Source organism: Dermacentor andersoni, chromosome 11, assembly GCF_023375885.2.
Source record: "Dermacentor andersoni chromosome 11, qqDerAnde1_hic_scaffold, whole genome shotgun sequence".
Lineage (NCBI taxonomy): Eukaryota > Metazoa > Arthropoda > Arachnida > Ixodida > Ixodidae > Dermacentor > Dermacentor andersoni.
In genome coordinates, this window is record NC_092824.1 from 67,966,323 (window position 1) to 67,987,256 (window position 20,934).

General features: G+C 39.0%; 1 protein-coding gene across 24 annotated transcripts in view; it reads right to left on the bottom strand.

The window, feature by feature from the left end:
• The window catches only part of LOC126517704 (uncharacterized), a 317,963-nt gene that overhangs the window by 132,420 nt on the left and 164,609 nt on the right, over window positions 1-20,934 (bottom strand). The gene's annotated exons all lie outside the window — the stretch shown is intronic.

Below are 20,934 nucleotides of genomic sequence, written 5' to 3' on the forward strand. Positions count from 1 at the left end.
TAGAAGAGACATAATCTCGAATAGTGGAATGAGAAAAAACTTACTTCGCCAGGCTTGGTTGGTTTAGATCCCTGAGTGCAAGGAAAGACAACATGGTGGAAATTAAAGAGTGGTGTTTTTAGACTGAAGGAACGTATTTATCTACTCTTAAATTTTGTTTTTTTATGTTATGTTACGAGTTTTCCATATGTTGCAAGAGGATGAAAAAAAGCTGCATTCCATTGCGACAAACTCACCGCGCCTGGTATTGTAGATTCGGACCACTGCAAACAACAAACCAGTAGAGGAAGCTTGATCGCTCCCATATACAAGGTCACCCTTACGCTCATGTAATATGAGAAACCAGATTTTTTTTTTCGTAAGAGTCAGGCTAGACATAGAATAGATGTAGCGGTTTAAAGCCGAACTTACACCACCAGAGCCAGTTGGTTTGGTTTCCTGTTCATACAGAAATAAAGAAGAGTGGACAATAGATATTGGTGTTTTATTCCGAAGGACAAAACTGGAATGCCTAAATTTAATTTTTAACCTCAATCTACACGAAAATTTCCAAGGAGACAACTGTTGGAACAAGCACTAAATTTCATTTTCTGGAAGTTACCGCGCCGGCTTCTGTAGTTTTTGGCCACTATAATGAAGGAACCAGTAGAGCCATCATTATCCTTCGATTTATATTATAGCCTTCCATTTCTCGTAATCGGAAGACACGGCTGTAACATTCATCAGCGGTAGAAGAGGCATAAACTCGTATAGTGGAATGAGATTAAACTTACTTCGCCCGGCCTGGTTGGTTTAGATCCCTGAATGCAAGGATAGACAACATGGTGGAAATTAAGGAGTGGTGTTTTTAGACAGAAGGAATGTATTTACCTACTCTTAAATTTTCTTTCTTTTATGTTATGTTACGAGTTTTCCATATGTGTCAGGATGATGAAAAAAAGCTGCATTCCTTTGCGACAAACTCACCGCGCCTGGTATTGTAGATTCGGACCACTGAAAACAACAAACCAGTAGAGGAAGCTTCATCGCTCCCACATACAAGGTCACCCTTGCGCTCATGTAATATGACCAACCAGATTTTTTTTTTTGATAAGAGACAAGCTAGACTTAGAATAAATGGAGTTTAGTAAAGCCGAACTTACAGCACCAGAGCCAGTTGATTTGGTTCCCTGTTTATACAGAAATAAAGAAGAGTGGATAATAGATATTGGGGTTTTATTCCGAAGGACAAAACTGGAATGCCTAAATTTTATTTTTAACCTCAATCTACACGAAAATTTCCACGGAGACAACTGTTGGAACAAGCACTAAATTTCATTTTCTGGAAGTTACCGCGCCTGCTTCTGTAGTTTTTGGCCACTAGAATGAAGGAACCAGTAGAGCCATCATTATCTTTCCGACTTATATTATAGCCTTCCATTTCTTGTAATCAGAAAACACGACTGTAACATTCATCAGCGGTAGAAGAGACATAAACTCGAAAAGTGGAATGAGATTAAACTTACTTCGCCAGGCCTGGTTGGTTTAGATCCCTGAATGCAAGGAAAGACAACATGGTGGAAATTAAGGAGTGGTGTTTTTAGACAGAAGGAACGTATTTACCTACTCTTAAATTTTGTTTCTTTTATGTTATGATACGAGTTTTCCATATGTTGCAAGATGATGAAAAAAAGCTGCATTCCTTCGCGACAAACTCACCGCGCCTGGTGTTGAAGATTCTGACCACTGGAAACAACAAACCAGTAGAGCAAGCTTCATCACTCCCATATACAAAGTCACCCTTGCGTTCATGTAATATGAGCAACCAGATTTTTTTTTTCGTAAGAGGCAGGCTAGACATAGAATAGATGTAGTGGTTTAAGGCCGAACTTACAGCACCAGAGCCAGTTGGTTTGGTTTCCTGTTCATACAGAAATAAAGAAGAGTGGACAATAGATATTGGTATTTTATTCCGAAGGACAAAACTGGAATCCCTAAATTTAATTTTTAACTTCAATCTACACGAAAATTTCCACGGAGACAACTGTTGGAACAAGCACTAAATTTCGTTTTCTGGAACTTACCGCGCCCGCTTCTGTAGTTTCGGGCAACTAGAATAAAGAAACCAATAGAACCAGCATTATCCTTCGATTTATATTATAGCCTTCCATTTCTCGTAATCGGAAGACACGGCTGTAACATTCATCAGCGGTAGAAGAGGCATAAACTCGTATAGTGGAATGAGATTAAACTTACTTCGCCCGGCCTGGTTGGTTTAGATCCCTGAATGCAAGGATAGACAACATGGTGGAAATTAAGGAGTGGTGTTTTTAGACAGAAGGAATGTATTTACCTACTCTTAAATTTTCTTTCTTTTATGTTATGTTACGAGTTTTCCATATGTGTCAGGATGATGAAAAAAAGCTGCATTCCATTGCGACAAACTCACCGCGCCTGGTATTGTAGATTCGGACCACTGAAAACAACAAACCAGTAGAGGAAGCTTCATCGCTCCCACATACAAGGTCACCCTTGCGCTCATGTAATATGACCAACCAGATTTTTTTTTTGATAAGAGACAAGCTAGACTTAGAATAAATGGAGTTTAGTAAAGCCGAACTTACAGCACCAGAGCCAGTTGATTTGGTTCCCTGTTTATACAGAAATAAAGAAGAGTGGATAATAGATATTGGGGTTTTATTCCGAAGGACAAAACTGGAATGCCTAAATTTAATTTTTAACCTCAATCTACACGAAAATTTCCACGGAGACAACTGTTGGAACAAGCACTAAATTTCATTTTCTGGAAGTCACCGCGCCTGCTTCTGTAGTTTTTGGCCACTAGAATGAAGGAACCAGTAGAGCCAACATTATCTTTCCGACTTATATTATAGCCTTCCATTTCTTGTAATCAGAAAACACGACTGTAACATTCATCAGCGGTAGAAGAGACATAAACTCGAAAAGTGGAATGAGATTAAACTTACTTCGCCAGGCCTGGTTGGTTTAGATCCCTGAATGCAAGGAAAGACAACATGGTGGAAATTAAGGAGTGGTGTTTTTAGACAGAAGGAACGTATTTACCTACTCTTAAATTTTGTTTCTTTTATGTAATGTTACGAGTTTTCCATATGTTACAAGATGATGAAAAAAAGCTGCATTCCATTGCGACAAACTCACCGCGCCTGGTGTTGTAGATTCTGACCACTGGAAACAACAAACCAGTAGAGCAAGCTTCATCGCTCCCATATACAAGGTCAACCTTGCGCTTATGTTATATGAGCAACCAGATTTTTTTTTTTGATAGGAGACATGCTAGACTTAGAATAAATGGAGTTTAGTAAAGCCGAACTTACAGCACCAGAGCCAGTTGGTTTGGTTTCCTGTTTATAAAGAAATAAAGAAGAGTGGATAATAGATATTGGGGTTTTATTCCGAAGGACGCAAGTGGAATCCCTAAATTTAATTTTTAACCTCAATCTACACGAAAATTTCTAAGGAGACAACTGTTGGAACAAGTACTAAATTTCATTTTCTGGAAGTTACCGCGCCCGCTTCTGTAGTTTTGGATAACTAGAATGAAGAAACCAATAGAACCAGCATTATGCTTCGATTTATATTACAGCCTACCATTTCTCATAATCGGAAGACACGACTGTAACATTCATCAGCGGTAGAAGAGACATAAACTCGAATAGTGGAATGAGATTAAACTTACTTCGCCAGGCCTGGTTGGTTTAGATCCCTGAATGCAAGGAAAGACAACATGGTGGAAATTGAGGAGGGGTGTTTTTAGACAGAAGGAACTGATTTACCTACTCTTAAATTTTCTTTCTTTTATGTTATGTTACGAGTTTTCCATATGTTGCAAGATGATGAAAAAAAGCGGCATTCCTTTGCGACAAACTCACCGCGCCTGGTATTGTAGATTCTGACCACTGGGAACAACAAACCAGTAGAGCAAGCTTCATCGCTCCCATATACAAGGTCACCCTTGCGCTTATGTAATATGAGCAACCAAATTTTTTTTTGATAAGAGACAGCCTAGACCTAGAATAAATAGAGTTTAGTAAAGCCGAACTTACAGCACCAGAGCCAGTTGGTTTGGTTTCCTGTTTATAAAGAAATAAAGAAGAGTGGATAATAGATATTGGGGTTTTATTCCGAAGGACGAAAGTGGAATCCCTAAATTTAATTTTTAACCTCAATCTACACGAAAATGTTTTATGGAGACAACTGTTGGAACAAGCACTAAATTTCATTTTCTGGGAGTTACCGCGCCCGCTTCTGTAGTTTTGGCCACTAGAATGAAGGAACCAATCGAGCCAGCATTATCTTTCCGATTTATGCTATAGCCTTCCATTTCTTGTAATCGGAAGACACGACTGTAACATTCATCAGCGGTAGAAGAGACATAAACTCGTATAGTGGAATGAGATTAAACTTACTTCGCCCGGCCTGGTTGGTTTAGATCCCTGAATGCAAGGAAAGAGAACATGGTGGAAATTAAGGAGTGGTGTTTTTAGACAGAAGGAACGTATTTACCTACTCTTAAATTTTGTTTCTTTTATGTAATGTTACGAGTTTTCCATATGTTGCAAGATGATGAAAAAAAGCTGCATTCCATTGTGACAAACTCACCGCGCCTGGTATTGTAGATTCTGACCACTGGAAACAACAAACCAGTAGAGCAAGCTTCATCGCTCCCATATACAAAGTCACCCTCGCGCTTATGTAATATGAGCAACCAGATTTTTTTTTTTTTTGATAAGAGACAAGCTAGACTAAGAATAAATGGAGTTTAGTAAAGCCGAACTTACAGCACCAGAGCCAGTTGGTTTGGTTTCCTGTTTATACAGAAATAAAGAAGAGTGGATAATAGATATTGGCGTTTTATTCCGAAGGAAAAAACTGGAATCCCTAAATTTAGTTTTTAACCTCAATCTACACGAAAATTTCCACGGAGACAACTGTTGGAAGAAGCAGTAAATTCCATTTCCTGGAACTTACCGCGCCTGCTTCTGTAGTTTTTGGCCACTAGAATGAAGGAACCAGTAGAGCCATCATTATCTTTCCGACTTATATTATAGCCTTCCATTTCTTGTAATCGGAAGACACGACTGTTACATTCATCAGCGGTAGAAGAGACATAAACTCGAAAAGTGGAATGCGGGTAAACTTACTTCGCCAGGCCTGGTTGGTTTAGATCCCTGAATGCAAGGAAAGACAACATGGTGGAAATTAAGGAGTGGTGTTTTTAGACAGAAGGAACCTATTTACCTACTCTTAAATTTTGTTTCTTTTATGTTATGATACGAGTTTTCCATATGTTGCAAGATGATGAAAAAAAGCTGCATTCCATTGCGAGAAACTCACCGCGCCTGGTATTGTAGATTCTGACCACTGGAAACAACAAACCAGTAGAGCCAGCTTCATCGCTCCCATATACAAGGTCACCCTTGCGCCTATGTTATATGAGCAACCAGATTTTTTTTTTTTTTGATAAGAGACAGGCTAGACTTAGAATAAATGGAGTTTAGTAAAGCCGAACTTACAGCACCAGAGCCAGTTGGTTTGGTTTCCTGTTTATAAAGAAATAAAGAAGAGTGGATAATAGATATTGGGATTTTATTCCGAAGGACGAAAGTGGAATCCCTAAATTTAATTTTTAACCTCAATCTACACGAAAATTTCTATGGAGAAAACTGTTGGAACAAGTACTAAATTTCATTTTCTGGAAGTTACCGCGCCCGCTTCTGTAGTTTTGGATAACTAGAATGAAGAAACCAATAGAACCAGCATTATCCTTCGATTTATATTATAGCCTACCATTTCTCATAATCGGAAGACACGACTGTAACATTCATCAGCGGTAGAAGAGACATAAACTCGAATAGTGGAATGAGATTAAACTTACTTCGCCAGGCCTGGTTGGCTTAGATCCCTGAATGCAAGGAAAGACAACATGGTGGAAATTGAGGAGGGGTGTTTTTAGACAGAAGGAACTGATTTACCTACTCTTAAATTTTCTTTCTTTTATGTTATGTTACGAGTTTTCCATATGTTGCAAGATGATGAAAAAAAGCGGCATTCCTTTGCGACAAACTCACCGCGCCTGGTATTGTAGATTCTGACCACTGGGAACAACAAACCAGTAGAGCAAGCTTCATCGCTCCCATATACAAGGTCACCCTTGCGCTTATGTAATATCAGCAACCAAATTTTTTTTTGATAAGAGACAGGCTAGACCTAGAATAAATGGAGTTTAGTAAAGCCGAACTTACAGCACCAGAGCCAGTTGGTTTGGTTTCCTGTTTATAAAGAAATAAAGAAGAGTGGATAATAGATATTGGGGTTTTATTCCGAAGGACGAAAGTGGAATCCCTAAATTTAATTTTTAACCTCAATCTACACGGAAATGTTTTATGGAGACAACTGTTGGAACAAGCACTAAATTTCATTTTCTGGGAGTTACCGCGCCCGCTTCTGTAGTTTTGGCCACTAGAATGAAGGAACCAATCGAGCCAGCATTATCTTTCCGATTTATGCTATAGCCTTCCATTTCTTGTAATCGGAAGACACGACTGTAACATTCATCAGCGGTAGAAGAGACATAAACTCGTATAGTGGAATGAGATTAAACTTACTTCGCCCGGCCTGGTTGGTTTAGATCCCTGAATGCAAGGAAAGAGAACATGGTGGAAATTAAGGAGTGGTGTTTTTAGACAGAAGGAACGTATTTACCTACTCTTAAATTTTGTTTCTTTTATGTTATGATACGAGTTTTCCATATGTTGCAAGATGATGAAAAAAACTGCATTCCATTGCGAGAAACTCACCGCGCCTGGTATTGTAGATTCTGACCACTGGAAACAACAAACCAGTAGAGCCAGCTTCATCGCTCCCATATACAAGGTCACCCTTGCGCTTATGTAATATGAGCAACCAAATTTTTTTTTGATAAGAGACAGGCTAGACTTAGAATAAATGGAGTTTAGTAAAGCCGAACTTACAGCACCAGAGCCAGTTGGTTTGGTTTCCTGTTTATAAAGAAATAAAGAAGAGTGGATAATAGACATTGGGGTTTTATTCCGAAGGACGAAAGTGGAATCCCTAAATTTAATTTTTACCCTCAATCTACACGAAAATTTCTATGGAGACAACTGTTGGACCAACACTAAATTTCATTTTCTGGAAGTTACCGTGCCCGCTTCTGTAGTTTTGGATAACTAGAATGAAGAAACCAATAGAACCAGCATTATCCTTCGACTTATATTATAGCCTACCATTTCTCGTAATCGGAAGACACGACTGTAACATTCATCAGCGGTAGAAGAGACATAAACTCGAATAGTGGAATGAGATTAAACTTACTTCGCCAGGCCTGGTTGGTTTAGATCCCTGAATGCAAGGAAAGACAACATGGTGGAAATTGAGGAGTGCTAATTTTGGACAGAAGGAACTGATTTACCTACTCTTAAATTTTCTTTCTTTTATGTTATGTTACGAGTTTTCCATATGTTGCAAGATGATGAAAAAAAGCGGCATTCCTTTGCGACAAACTCACCGCGCCTGGTATTGTAGATTCTGACCACTGGGAACAACAAACCAGTAGAGCAAGCTTCATCGCTCCCATATACAAGGTCACCCTTGCGCTTATGTAATATGAGCAACCAAATTTTTTTTTGATAAGAGACAGGCTAGACCTAGAATAAATGGAGTTTAGTAAAGCCGAACTTACAGCACCAGAGCCAGTTGGTTTGGTTTCCTGTTTATAAAGAAATAAAGAAGAGTGGATAATAGATATTGGGGTTTTATTCCGAAGGACGAAAGTGGAATCCCTAAATTTAATTTTTAACCTCAATCTACACGAAAATGTTTTATGGAGACAACTGTTGGAACAAGCACTAAATTTCATTTTCTGGGAGATACCGCGCCCGCTTCTGTAGTTTTGGCCACTAGAATGAAGGAACCAATCGAGCCAGCATTATCTTTCCGATTTATGCTATAGCCTTCCATTTCTTGTAATCGGAAGACACGACTGTAACATTCATCAGCGGTAGAAGAGACATAAACTCGTATAGTGGAATGAGATTAAACTTACTTCGCCCGGCCTGGTTGGTTTAGATCCCTGAATGCAAGGAAAGAGAACATGGTGGAAATTAAGGAGTGGTGTTTTTAGACAGAAGGAACGTATTTACCTACTCCTAAATTTTGTTTCTTTTATGTAATGTTACGAGTTTTCCATATGTTGCAAGATGATGAAAAAAAGCTGCATTCCATTGCGACAAACTCACCGCGCCTGGTATTGTAGATTCTGACCACTGGAAACAACAAACCAGTAGAGCAAGCTTCATCGCTCCCATATACAAAGTCACCCTCGCGCTTATGTAATATGAGCAACCAGATATATTTTTTTTTTGATAAGAGACAAGCTACACTAAGAATAAATGGAGTTTAGTAAAGCCGAACTTACAGCACCAGAGCCAGTTGATTTGGTTTCCTGTTTATACAGAAATAAAGAAGAGTGGATAATAAATATTGGCGTTTTATTCCGAAGGAAAAAACTGGAATCCCTAAATTTAGTTTTTAACCTCAATCTACACGAAAATTTCCACGGAGACAACTGTTGGAACAAGCAGTAAATTCCATTTCCTGGAACTTACCGCGCCTGCTTCTGTAGTTTTTGGCCACTAGAATGAAGGAACCAGTGGAGCCATCATTATCTTTCCGACTTATATTATAGCCTTCCATTTCTTGTAATCGGAAGACACGACTGTAACATTCATCAGCGGTAGAAGAGACATAAACTCGAAAAGTGGAATGCGGTTAAACTTACTTCGCCAGGCCTGGTTGGTTTAGATCCCTGAATGCAAGGAAAGACAACATGGTGGAAATTAAGGAGTGGTGTTTTTAGACAGAAGGAACGTATTTACCTACTCTTAAATTTTGTTTCTTTTATGTTATGATAGGAGTTTTCCATATGTTGCAAGATGATGAAAAAAAGCTGCATTCCATTGTGAGAAACTCACCGCGCCTGGTATTGTAGATTCTGACCACTGGAAAAAACAAACCAGTAGAGCCAGCTTCATCGCTCCCATATAAAAGGTCACCCTTGCGCTTATGTTATATGAGCAACCAGATTTTTTTTTTTTTTTGATAAGAGACAGGCTAGACTTAGAATAAATGGAGTTTAGTAAAGCCGAACTTACAGCACCAGAGCCAGTTGGTTTGGTTTCCTGTTTATAAAGAAATAAAGAAGAGTGGATAATAGATATTGGGGTTTTATTCCGAAGGACGAAAGTGGAATCCCTAAATTTAATTTTTAACCTCAATCTACACGAAAATGTTTTATGGAGACAACTGTTGGAACAAGCACTAAATTTCATTTTCTGGGAGTTACCGCGCCCGCTTCTGTAGTTTTGGCCACTAGAATGAAGGAACCAATCGAGCCAGCATTATCTTTCCGATTTATGCTATAGCCTTCCATTTCTTGTAATCGGAAGACACGACTGTAACATTCATCAGCGGTAGAAGAGACATAAACTCGTATAGTGGAATGAGATTAAACTTACTTCGCCCGGCCTGGTTGGTTTAGATCCCTGAATGCAAGGAAAGAGAACATGGTGGAAATTAAGGAGTGGTGTTTTTAGACAGAAGGAACGTATTTACCTACTCTTAAATTTTGTTTCTTTTATGTAATGTTACGAGTTTTCCATATGTTGCAAGATGATGAAAAAAAGCTGCATTCCATTGTGACAAACTCACCGCGCCTGGTATTGTAGATTCTGACCACTGGAAACAACAAACCAGTAGAGCAAGCTTCATCGCTCCCATATACAAAGTCACCCTCGCGCTTATGTAATATGAGCAACCAGATTTTTTTTTTTTTTGATAAGAGACAAGCTAGACTAAGAATAAATGGAGTTTAGTAAAGCCGAACTTACAGCACCAGAGCCAGTTGGTTTGGTTTCCTGTTTATACAGAAATAAAGAAGAGTGGATAATAGATATTGGTGTTTTATTCCGAAGGAAAAAACTGGAATCCCTAAATTTAGTTTTTAACCTCAATCTACACGAAAATTTCCACGGAGACAACTGTTGGAAGAAGCAGTAAATTCCATTTCCTGGAACTTACCGCGCCTGCTTCTGTAGTTTTTGGCCACTAGAATGAAGGAACCAGTAGAGCCATCATTATCTTTCCGACTTATATTATAGCCTTCCATTTCTTGTAATCGGAAGACACGACTGTAACATTCATCAGCGGTAGAAGAGACATAAACTCGAAAAGTGGAATGCGGGTAAACTTACTTCGCCAGGCCTGGTTGGTTTAGATCCCTGAATGCAAGGAAAGACAACATGGTGGAAATTAAGGAGTGGTGTTTTTAGACAGAAGGAACCTATTTACCTACTCTTAAATTTTGTTTCTTTTATGTTATGATACGAGTTTTCCATATGTTGCAAGATGATGAAAAAAAGCTGCATTCCATTGCGAGAAACTCACCGCGCCTGGTATTGTAGATTCTGACCACTGGAAACAACAAACCAGTAGAGCCAGCTTCATCGCTCCCATATACAAGGTCACCCTTGCGCCTATGTTATATGAGCAACCAGATTTTTTTTTTTTTTTGATAAGAGACAGGCTAGACTTAGAATAAATGGAGTTTAGTAAAGCCGAACTTACAGCACCAGAGCCAGTTGGTTTGGTTTCCTGTTTATAAAGAAATAAAGAAGAGTGGATAATAGATATTGGGATTTTATTCCGAAGGACGAAAGTGGAATCCCTAAATTTAATTTTTAACCTCAATCTACACGAAAATTTCTATGGAGAAAACTGTTGGAACAAGTACTAAATTTCATTTTCTTGAAGTTACCGCGCCCGCTTCTGTAGTTTTGGATAACTAGAATGAAGAAACCAATAGAACCAGCATTATCCTTCGATTTATATTATAGCCTACCATTTCTCATAATCGGAAGACACGACTGTAACATTCATCAGCGGTAGAAGAGACATAAACTCGAATAGTGGAATGAGATTAAACTTACTTCGCCAGGCCTGGTTGGTTTAGATCCCTGAATGCAAGGAAAGACAACATGGTGGAAATTGAGGAGGGGTGTTTTTAGACAGAAGGAACTGATTTACCTACTCTTAAATTTTCTTTCTTTTATGTTATGTTACGAGTTTTCCATATGTTGCAAGATGATGAAAAAAAGCGGCATTCCTTTGCGACAAACTCACCGCGCCTGGTATTGTAGATTCTGACCACTGGGAACAACAAACCAGTAGAGCAAGCTTCATCGCTCCCATATACAAGGTCACCCTTGCGCTTATGTAATATCAGCAACCAAATTTTTTTTTGATAAGAGACAGGCTAGACCTAGAATAAATGGAGTTTAGTAAAGCCGAACTTACAGCACCAGAGCCAGTTGGTTTGGTTTCCTGTTTATAAAGAAATAAAGAAGAGTGGATAATAGATATTGGGGTTTTATTCCGAAGGACGAAAGTGGAATCCCTAAATTTAATTTTTAACCTCAATCTACACGGAAATGTTTTATGGAGACAACTGTTGGAACAAGCACTAAATTTCATTTTCTGGGAGTTACCGCGCCCGCTTCTGTAGTTTTGGCCACTAGAATGAAGGAACCAATCGAGCCAGCATTATCTTTCCGATTTATGCTATAGCCTTCCATTTCTTGTAATCGGAAGACACGACTGTAACATTCATCAGCGGTAGAAGAGACATAAACTCGTATAGTGGAATGAGATTAAACTTACTTCGCCCGGCCTGGTTGGTTTAGATCCCTGAATGCAAGGAAAGAGAACATGGTGGAAATTAAGGAGTGGTGTTTTTAGACAGAAGGAACGTATTTACCTACTCTTAAATTTTGTTTCTTTTATGTTATGATACGAGTTTTCCATATGTTGCAAGATGATGAAAAAAAGCTGCATTCCATTGCGAGAAACTCACCGCGCCTGGTATTGTAGATTCTGACCACTGGAAACAACAAACCAGTAGAGCCAGCTTCATCGCTCCCATATACAAGGTCACCCTTGCGCTTATGTAATATGAGCAACCAAATTTTTTTTTGATAAGAGACAGGCTAGACTTAGAATAAATGGAGTTTAGTAAAGCCGAACTTACAGCACCAGAGCCAGTTGGTTTGGTTTCCTGTTTATAAAGAAATAAAGAAGAGTGGATAATAGACATTGGGGTTTTATTCCGAAGGACGAAAGTGGAATCCCTAAATTTAATTTTTACCCTCAATCTACACGAAAATTTCTATGGAGACAACTGTTGGAACAACACTAAATTTCATTTTCTGGGAGATACCGCGCCCGCTTCTGTAGTTTTGGCCACTAGAATGAAGGAACCAATCGAGCCAGCATTATCTTTCCGATTTATGCTATAGCCTTCCATTTCTTGTAATCGGAAGACACGACTGTAACATTCATCAGCGGTAGAAGAGACATAAACTCGTATAGTGGAATGAGATTAAACTTACTTCGCCCGGCCTGGTTGGTTTAGATCCCTGAATGCAAGGAAAGAGAACATGGTGGAAATTAAGGAGTGGTGTTTTTAGACAGAAGGAACGTATTTACCTACTCCTAAATTTTGTTTCTTTTATGTAATGTTACGAGTTTTCCATATGTTGCAAGATGATGAAAAAAAGCTGCATTCCATTGCGACAAACTCACCGCGCCTGGTATTGTAGATTCTGACCACTGGAAACAACAAACCAGTAGAGCAAGCTTCATCGCTCCCATATACAAAGTCACCCTCGCGCTTATGTAATATGAGCAACCAGATATATATTTTTTTTGATAAGAGACAAGCTACACTAAGAATAAATGGAGTTTAGTAAAGCCGAACTTACAGCACCAGAGCCAGTTGATTTGGTTTCCTGTTTATACAGAAATAAAGAAGAGTGGATAATAAATATTGGCGTTTTATTCCGAAGGAAAAAACTGGAATCCCTAAATTTAGTTTTTAACCTCAATCTACACGAAAATTTCCACGGAGACAACTGTTGGAACAAGCAGTAAATTCCATTTCCTGGAACTTACCGCGCCTGCTTCTGTAGTTTTTGGCCACTAGAATGAAGGAACCAGTGGAGCCATCATTATCTTTCCGACTTATATTATAGCCTTCCATTTCTTGTAATCGGAAGACACGACTGTAACATTCATCAGCGGTAGAAGAGACATAAACTCGAAAAGTGGAATGCGGTTAAACTTACTTCGCCAGGCCTGGTTGGTTTAGATCCCTGAATGCAAGGAAAGACAACATGGTGGAAATTAAGGAGTGGTGTTTTTAGACAGAAGGAACGTATTTACCTACTCTTAAATTTTGTTTCTTTTATGTTATGATAGGAGTTTTCCATATGTTGCAAGATGATGAAAAAAAGCTGCATTCCATTGTGAGAAACTCACCGCGCCTGGTATTGTAGATTCTGACCACTGGAAAAAACAAACCAGTAGAGCCAGCTTCATCGCTCCCATATAAAAGGTCACCCTTGCGCTTATGTTATATGAGCAACCAGATTTTTTTTTTTTTTTTTTGATAAGAGACAGGCTAGACTTAGAATAAATGGAGTTTAGTAAAGCCGAACTTACAGCACCAGAGCCAGTTGGTTTGGTTTCCTGTTTATAAAGAAATGAAGAAGAGTGGATAATAGACATTGGGGTTTTATTCCGAAGGACGAAAGTGGAATCCCTAAATTTAATTTTTACCCTCAATCCACACGAAAATTTCTATGGAGACAACTGTTGGAGCAACACTAAATTTCATTTTCTGGAAGTTACCGTGCTCGCTTCTGTAGTTTTGGATAACTAGAATGAAGAAACCAATAGAACCAGCATTATCCTTCGACTTATATTATAGCCTACCATTTCTCGTAATCGGAACACACGACTGTAACATTCATCAGCGGTAGAAGAGACATAAACTCGAATAGTGGAATGAGATTAAACTTACTTCGCCAGGCCTGGTTGGTTTAGATCCCTGAATGCAAGGAAAGACAACATGGTGGAAATTGAGGAGTGCTGTTTTTGGACAGAAGGAACTGATTTACCTACTCTTAAATTTTCTTTCTTTTATGTTATGTTACGAGTTTTCCATATGTTGCAAGATGATCAAAAAAAGCGGCATTCCTTTGCGACAAACTCACCGCGCCTGGTATTGTAGATTCTGACCACTGGGAACAACAAACCAGTAGAGCAAGCTTCATCACTCCCATATACAAGGTCACCCTTGCGCTTATGTAATATGAGCAACCAAATTTTTTTTTGATAAGAGACAGGCTAGACTTAGAATAAATGGAGTTTAGTAAAGCCGAACTTACAGCACCAGAGCCAGTTGGTTTGGTTTTCTGTTCATACAGAAACAAAGAAGAGTGGATAATAGATATTGGGGTTTTATTCCGAAGGAAAAAACTGGAATCCCTAAATTTAATTGTTAACCTCAATCTACCCGAAAATTTTCACGGAGACAACTGTTGGAACAAGCGCTAAATTTCATTTTGTGGAACTTACCGCGCCCGCTTCTGTAGTTTTGGGTAACTAGAATGAAGAAACCAATAGAACCAGCATTATCCTTCGATTTATATTATAGCCTTCCATTTCTTGTAATCGGAAGACACGACTGTAACATTCATCAGCGGTAGAAGAGACATAAACTCGTATAGTGGAATGAGATTAAACTTACTTCGCCCGGCCTGGTTGGTTTAGATCCCTGAATGCAAGGAAAGACAACATGGTGGAAATAAGGAGTGGTGTTTTTAGACAGAAGGAACTTATTTACCTACTCCTAAATGTTCTTTCTTTTATGCTATGTTACCAGTTTTCCATATGTTGCAAGATGATGAGAAAAAGCTGCATTCCATTGCAACAAACTCACCGCGCCTGGTATTGTAGATTCTGACCACTGGAAACAACAAACCAGTAGAGCTAGCTTCACCGCTCCCATATACAAGGTCACCCTTGCGCTCATGTAATATGAGCAACCAGATATATTTTTTCGTAAGAGGCAGGCTAGACATAGAATAGATGGAGTGGCTTAAAGCCGAACTTACAGCACCAGAGCCAGTTGGTTTGGTTTCCCGTTCATACAGAAATAAAGAAGAGTGGATAATAGATATTGGGGTTTTATTCCGAAGGACAAAACTGGAATCCCTAAATTTAATATTTAACCTCAATCTACACGAAAATTTCCATGGAGACAACTGTTGGAAGAAGCACTAAATTTCATTTTCTGGAACATACCGCGCCCGCTTCTGTAGTTGCGGGTAACTAGAATGAGGAAACCAATAGAACCAGCATTATCCTTCGATTTATAGTATACCCTTCCATTTCTCGTAATCGGAAGACACGACTGTAACATTCATCAGCGGTAAAAGAGACATAAACTCGTATAGTGGTATGAGATTAAACTTATTTCGCCAGGCCTGGTTGGTTTAGATCCCTGAATGCAAGGAAAGACAACATGGTGGAAATTGAGGAGTGGTGTTTTTAGACAGAAGGAACTGATTTACCTACTCTTAAATTTTCTTTCTTTTATGTTATGTTACGAGTTTTCCATATGTTGCAAGATGATGAAAAAAAGCTGCATTCCATTGCGACAAACTCACCGCGCCTGGTACTGTAGATTCTGACCACTGGAAACAACAAACCAATAGAGCAAGCTTCATCGCTCCCATATACAAGGTCACCCTTGCGCTTATGTAATATGACCAACCAGATTTTTTTTTTTTTTATGAGAGACAGGCTAGACCTAGAATAAATGGAGCTTAGTAAATTCGAACTTACAGCACCAGAGCCAGTTGCTTCGGTTTCCTTTTCATACAGAAATAAAGAAGAGCGGACAATAGATATTGGAGTTTTATTCTGAAGGACAAAACAGGAATCCTTGAATTTACTTTTGAACCTCAATCTAAACTAGTATATCCACGGTGACAACTGCTGGAACAAGCACTAAATTTCATTTTGTGGAACTTACCGCGCCTGCTTCTGTAGTATCTGGCCACTAGAACGAAGAAACCGATACAGCCAGCATTATTCTTCCGATTTACGTTATATTCTTCCATTTCTTGTAATTGGGACGCACCACTTTAATATTCCTTTACGGTAGACGAGACATAATCTACGATTGTGGAATAAGAATAAATTTACTGCGTCTGGCCTCGTTGGCTTATATCCCTGAATGCAAGGAAAGACAACATGGTGGAAATTAGGGATGGTGTTTTAGACAGAAGAAACGTATTTCCCTATTCTTAAATTTTGTCTCTTTTATGTTAAGTTACAAGTTTTCCAAATGTTGCAAGATGATGAAACATGCTGTATTCCATTCCGAGAAACTCACCCTGCCTGGTATTGTAGATTGTTGCCACTGGAAACAACAAAGAAGCAGAGCAACCTTCATCGCTTCCATATAAAAGGTGACCCTTGCCCTCATGTAATATGAGCAACTAGATTTTTTTTTTTTCATAAGTGATATGCTAGACATAGAACAGATGGAGTGGAATAAAGCCGAACTTACAGCACCAGAGCCAGTTGGTTCGGTTTCCTGTTCATACAGAAATAAAGAAGAGCGGACAATAGATATTTGAGTTTTATTCCGAAGGGCAAAACAGGAATCCTTGAGTTTACTTTTGAACCTCAATCTAAGCTAGAATATCCACGGTGACAACTGCTGGAACCAGCACTAAATTTCATTTTGTGGAACTTACCGCGCCTGCTTCTGTAGTTTCTGGCCACTAGAATGAAGAAACCAATAGAGCCGGCATTATTCTTCCGATTTACGTTATATTCTTCCATTTCTTGTAATTAGGACGCACAACCTTAATATTCCTCAACGGTAGACGAGACATAAATTACGATTGTGGAATAAGAATAAGTTTACTGCGCCTGACCTGGTGGTTTAGATCCCTGAATGCAAGGAAAGACAACAAGGTGGAACTTAAAGAATGGTGTTTTTAGACAGAAGATGCGCATTTACCTATCCTTAAATTTTGCCTCTTTTATATTAAGTTACCAGTTTTCCAAAAATTGCAAGAGGATGAAAGATGCTGTATTCCATTCCGAGAAACTCACCCGGCCTGATATTGTAGATTGTGGCCACTGGAAACAACAAACCAGTAGAGCAAGCTTCATCGCTCCCATATACAAGGTCACCCTTGCGCTTATGTAATATGAGCAACCAGATTTTTTTTTATTTGATAAGAGACAGGCTAGACCTGAGAATAAATGGAGTTTAGTAAAGTCGAACTTACAGCACCAGGGCCAGTTGGTTTGGTTTCCTGTTTATACAGAAATAAAGAAGAGTGGACAATAGATATAGGGGTTTTTTTTCCGAAGGACAAAACTGGAATCCCTAAATTTAATTTTTAACCTCAATCTACACGACAATTTCCACGGAGACAACTGTTGGAACAAGCACTAAATTTCATTTTCTGGAAGTTACCGCGCCCGCTTCTGTAGTTTTGGGTAACTAGAATGAAGAAACCAATAGAGCCAGCATTATCTTTCCGATTTATGCTATAGCCTTCCATTTCTTGTAATCGGAAGACACGACTGTAAAATTCATCAGCGGTAGAAGAGACATAAACTCGAATAGTGGAATGAGATTAAACTTACTTCGCCAGGCCTGGTTGGTTTAGATCCCTGAATGCAAGGAAAGACAACACGGTGGAAATTAAGGAGTGGTGTATTTAGACAGAAGGAACTGATTTACCTACTCTTAAATTTTCTTTCTTTTATGTTATGTTACGAGTTTTCCATATGTTGCAAGATGATGAAAAAAAGCTGCATTCCTTTGCGACAAACTCGCCGCGCCTGGTATTGTAGATTCTGACCACTGGAAACAACAAACCAATAGAGCAAGCTTCATCGCTCCCATATACAAGGTCACCCTTGCGCTCATGTAATATGAGCAACCAGATTTTTTTTTTCGTAAGAGGCAGGCTGGACATAGAATAGATGGAGTGGTGTAAAGCCGAACTTACTGCACCAGAGCCAGTTGGTTTGGTTTCCTGTTTATACAGAAATAAAGAATAGTGGACAATAGATATTAGGGTTTTATTCCGAAGGACAAAAGTGGAATCCCTAAATTTAATTTTTAACCTCAATCTACACGAAAATTTCCACGGAGACAACTGTTGGAACAAGAACTACATTTCATTTTCTGGAACTTACCGCGCCTGATTCTGTAGTTTTTGGCCACTAGAATGAAGGAACCAATACAGCCAGCATTATCTTTCCGACTTATATTATAGCCTTCCATTTCTTGTAATCGGAAGACACGACTGTAACATTCATCAGCGGTAGAAGAGACATAAACTCGAGTAGTGGAATGAGATTAAACTTACTTCGCCAGGCCTGGTTGGTTTAGATCCCTGAATGCAAGGAAAGACAACACGGTGGAAATTAAGGAGTGGTGTATTTAGACAGAAGGAACTGATTTAACTACTCTTAAATTTTCTTTCTTTTATATTATGTTACGAGTTTTCTATATGTTGCAAGATGATGAAAAAAAGCTGCATTCCTTTGCGACAAACTCACCGCGCCTGGTATTGTAGATTCTGACCACTGGAAACAACAAACCAGTAGAGCAAGGTTCATCGCTCCCATATACAAGGTCACCCTTGCGCTTATGTAATATGAGCAACCAGATTTTTTTTTTGATAAGAGACAGGCTAGACTTAGAATAAATGGAGTTTAGTAAAGCCAAACTTACAGCACCAGAGCCAGTTGGTTTGGTTTCCTGTTTATACAGAAATAAAGAAGAGTGGATAATAGATATTGGGGTTTTATTCCGAAGGAAAAAACTGGAATCCCTAAATTTAATTTTTAACGTCAATCTACACGAAAATATCCACGGAGACAACTGTTGGAACAAGCACTAAATTTCATTTTCTGGAACTTACCGCGCCCGCTTCTGTAGTTTTTGGCCACTAGAATGAAGGAACCAATAGAGCCAGCATTATCTTTCCTATTTATGCTATAGCCTTCCATTTCTTGTAATCGGAAGACACGACTGTAACATTAATCAGCGGTAGAAGAGACATAAACTCAAATAGTGGAATGAGATTAAACTTACTTCGCCAGGCCTGGTTGGTTTAGATCCCTGAATGCGAGGAAAGACAACATGGTGGAAATTAAGGAGTGGTGTTTTTAGACAGAAGGAACGTATTTACCTACTCTTAAATTTTCTTTCTTTTATGTTATGTTACGAGTTTTCCATATGTTGCAAGATGATGAAAAAAAGCTGCATTCCTTTGCGACGAACTCGCCGCGCCTGGTATTGTAGATTCTGACCACTGGAAACAACAAACCAGTAGAGCAAGGTTCATCGCTCCCATATACAAGGTCACCCTTGCGCTCATGTAATATGAGCAACCAGATTTTTTTTTTTCGTAAGAGGCAGGCTAGACATAGAATAGATGGAGTGGTTTAAAGCCGAACTTACTGCACCAGAGCCAGTTGGTTTGGTTTCCTGTTTATACAGAAATAAAGAATAGTGGACAATAGATATTAGGGTTTTGTTCCGAAGGACAAAAGTGGAATCCCTAAATTTAATTTTTAACCTCAATCTACACGAAAATTTCCACGGAGACAACTGTTGGAACAAGAACTACATTTCATTTTCTGGAACTTACCGCGCCTGCTTCTGTAGTTTTTGGCCACTAGAAAGAAGGAACCAATACAGCCAGCATTATCTTTCCGACTTATATTATAGCCTTCCATTTCTTGTAATCGGAAGACACGACTGTAACATTCATCAGCGGTAGAAGAGACATAAACTCGAATAGTGGAATGAGATTAAACTTACTTCGCCAGGCCTGGTTGGTTTAGATCCCTGAATGCAAGGAAAGACAACACGGTGGAAATTAAGGAGTGGTGTATGTAGACAGAAGGAACTGATTTAACTACTCTTAAATTTTCTTACTTTTATGTTATGTTACGAGTTTTCCATATGTTGCAAGATGATGAAAAAAAGCTGCATTCCTTTGCGACAAACTCGCCGCGCCTGGTATTGTAGATTCTGACCACTTGAAACAACAAACCAATAGAGCAAGCTTCATCGCTCCCATATACAAGGTCACCCTTGCGCTCATGTAATATGAGCAACCAGATTTTTTTTTTTTCGTAAGAGGCAGGCTAGACATAGAATAGATGGAGTGGTTTAAAGCCGAACTTACTGCACCAGAGCCAGTTGGTTTGGTTTCCTGTTTATACAGAAATAAAGAAGTGTGGACAATAGATAATGGGGTTTCATTCCGAAGGACAAAAGTGGAATGCCTAAATTTAATTTTTAAACTCAATCTACACGAAAATTTCCACAGAGACAACTGTTGGAACAAGCACTAAATTTCATTTTCTGAAACTTACCGCGCCCGCTTCTGTAGTTTCGGGTAACTAGAATGCAGAAACCAATAGAACCAGCATTATCCTTCGAGTTATTGTATACCCTTCCATTTCTCGTAATCGGAAGACACGACTGTAACATTCATCAGCGGTAGAAGAGACAAAAACTCGTATAGTGGAATGAGATTAAACTTACTTCGCCAGGCCTGGTTGGTTTAGATCCCTGAATGCAAGGAAAGACCACATTGTCCAAATAAGCAGTGGTGTTTTTAGACAGAAGGAACGTATTTACCTACTCTTAAATTTTCTTTCTTTTATGTTATGTTACGAGTTTTCTATATGTTGCAAGATGATGAAAAAAAGCTGCATTCCTTTGCGACAAACTCACCGCGCCTGGTATTGTAGATTCTGACCACTGGAAACAACAAACCAGTAGAGCAAGGTTCATCGCTCCCATATACAAGGTCACCCTTGCGCTTATGTAATATGAGCAACCAGATTTTTTTTTTGATAAGAGACAGGCTAGACTTAGAATAAATGGAGTTTAGTAAAGCCGAACTTACAGCACCAGAGCCAGTTGGTTTGGTTTCCTGT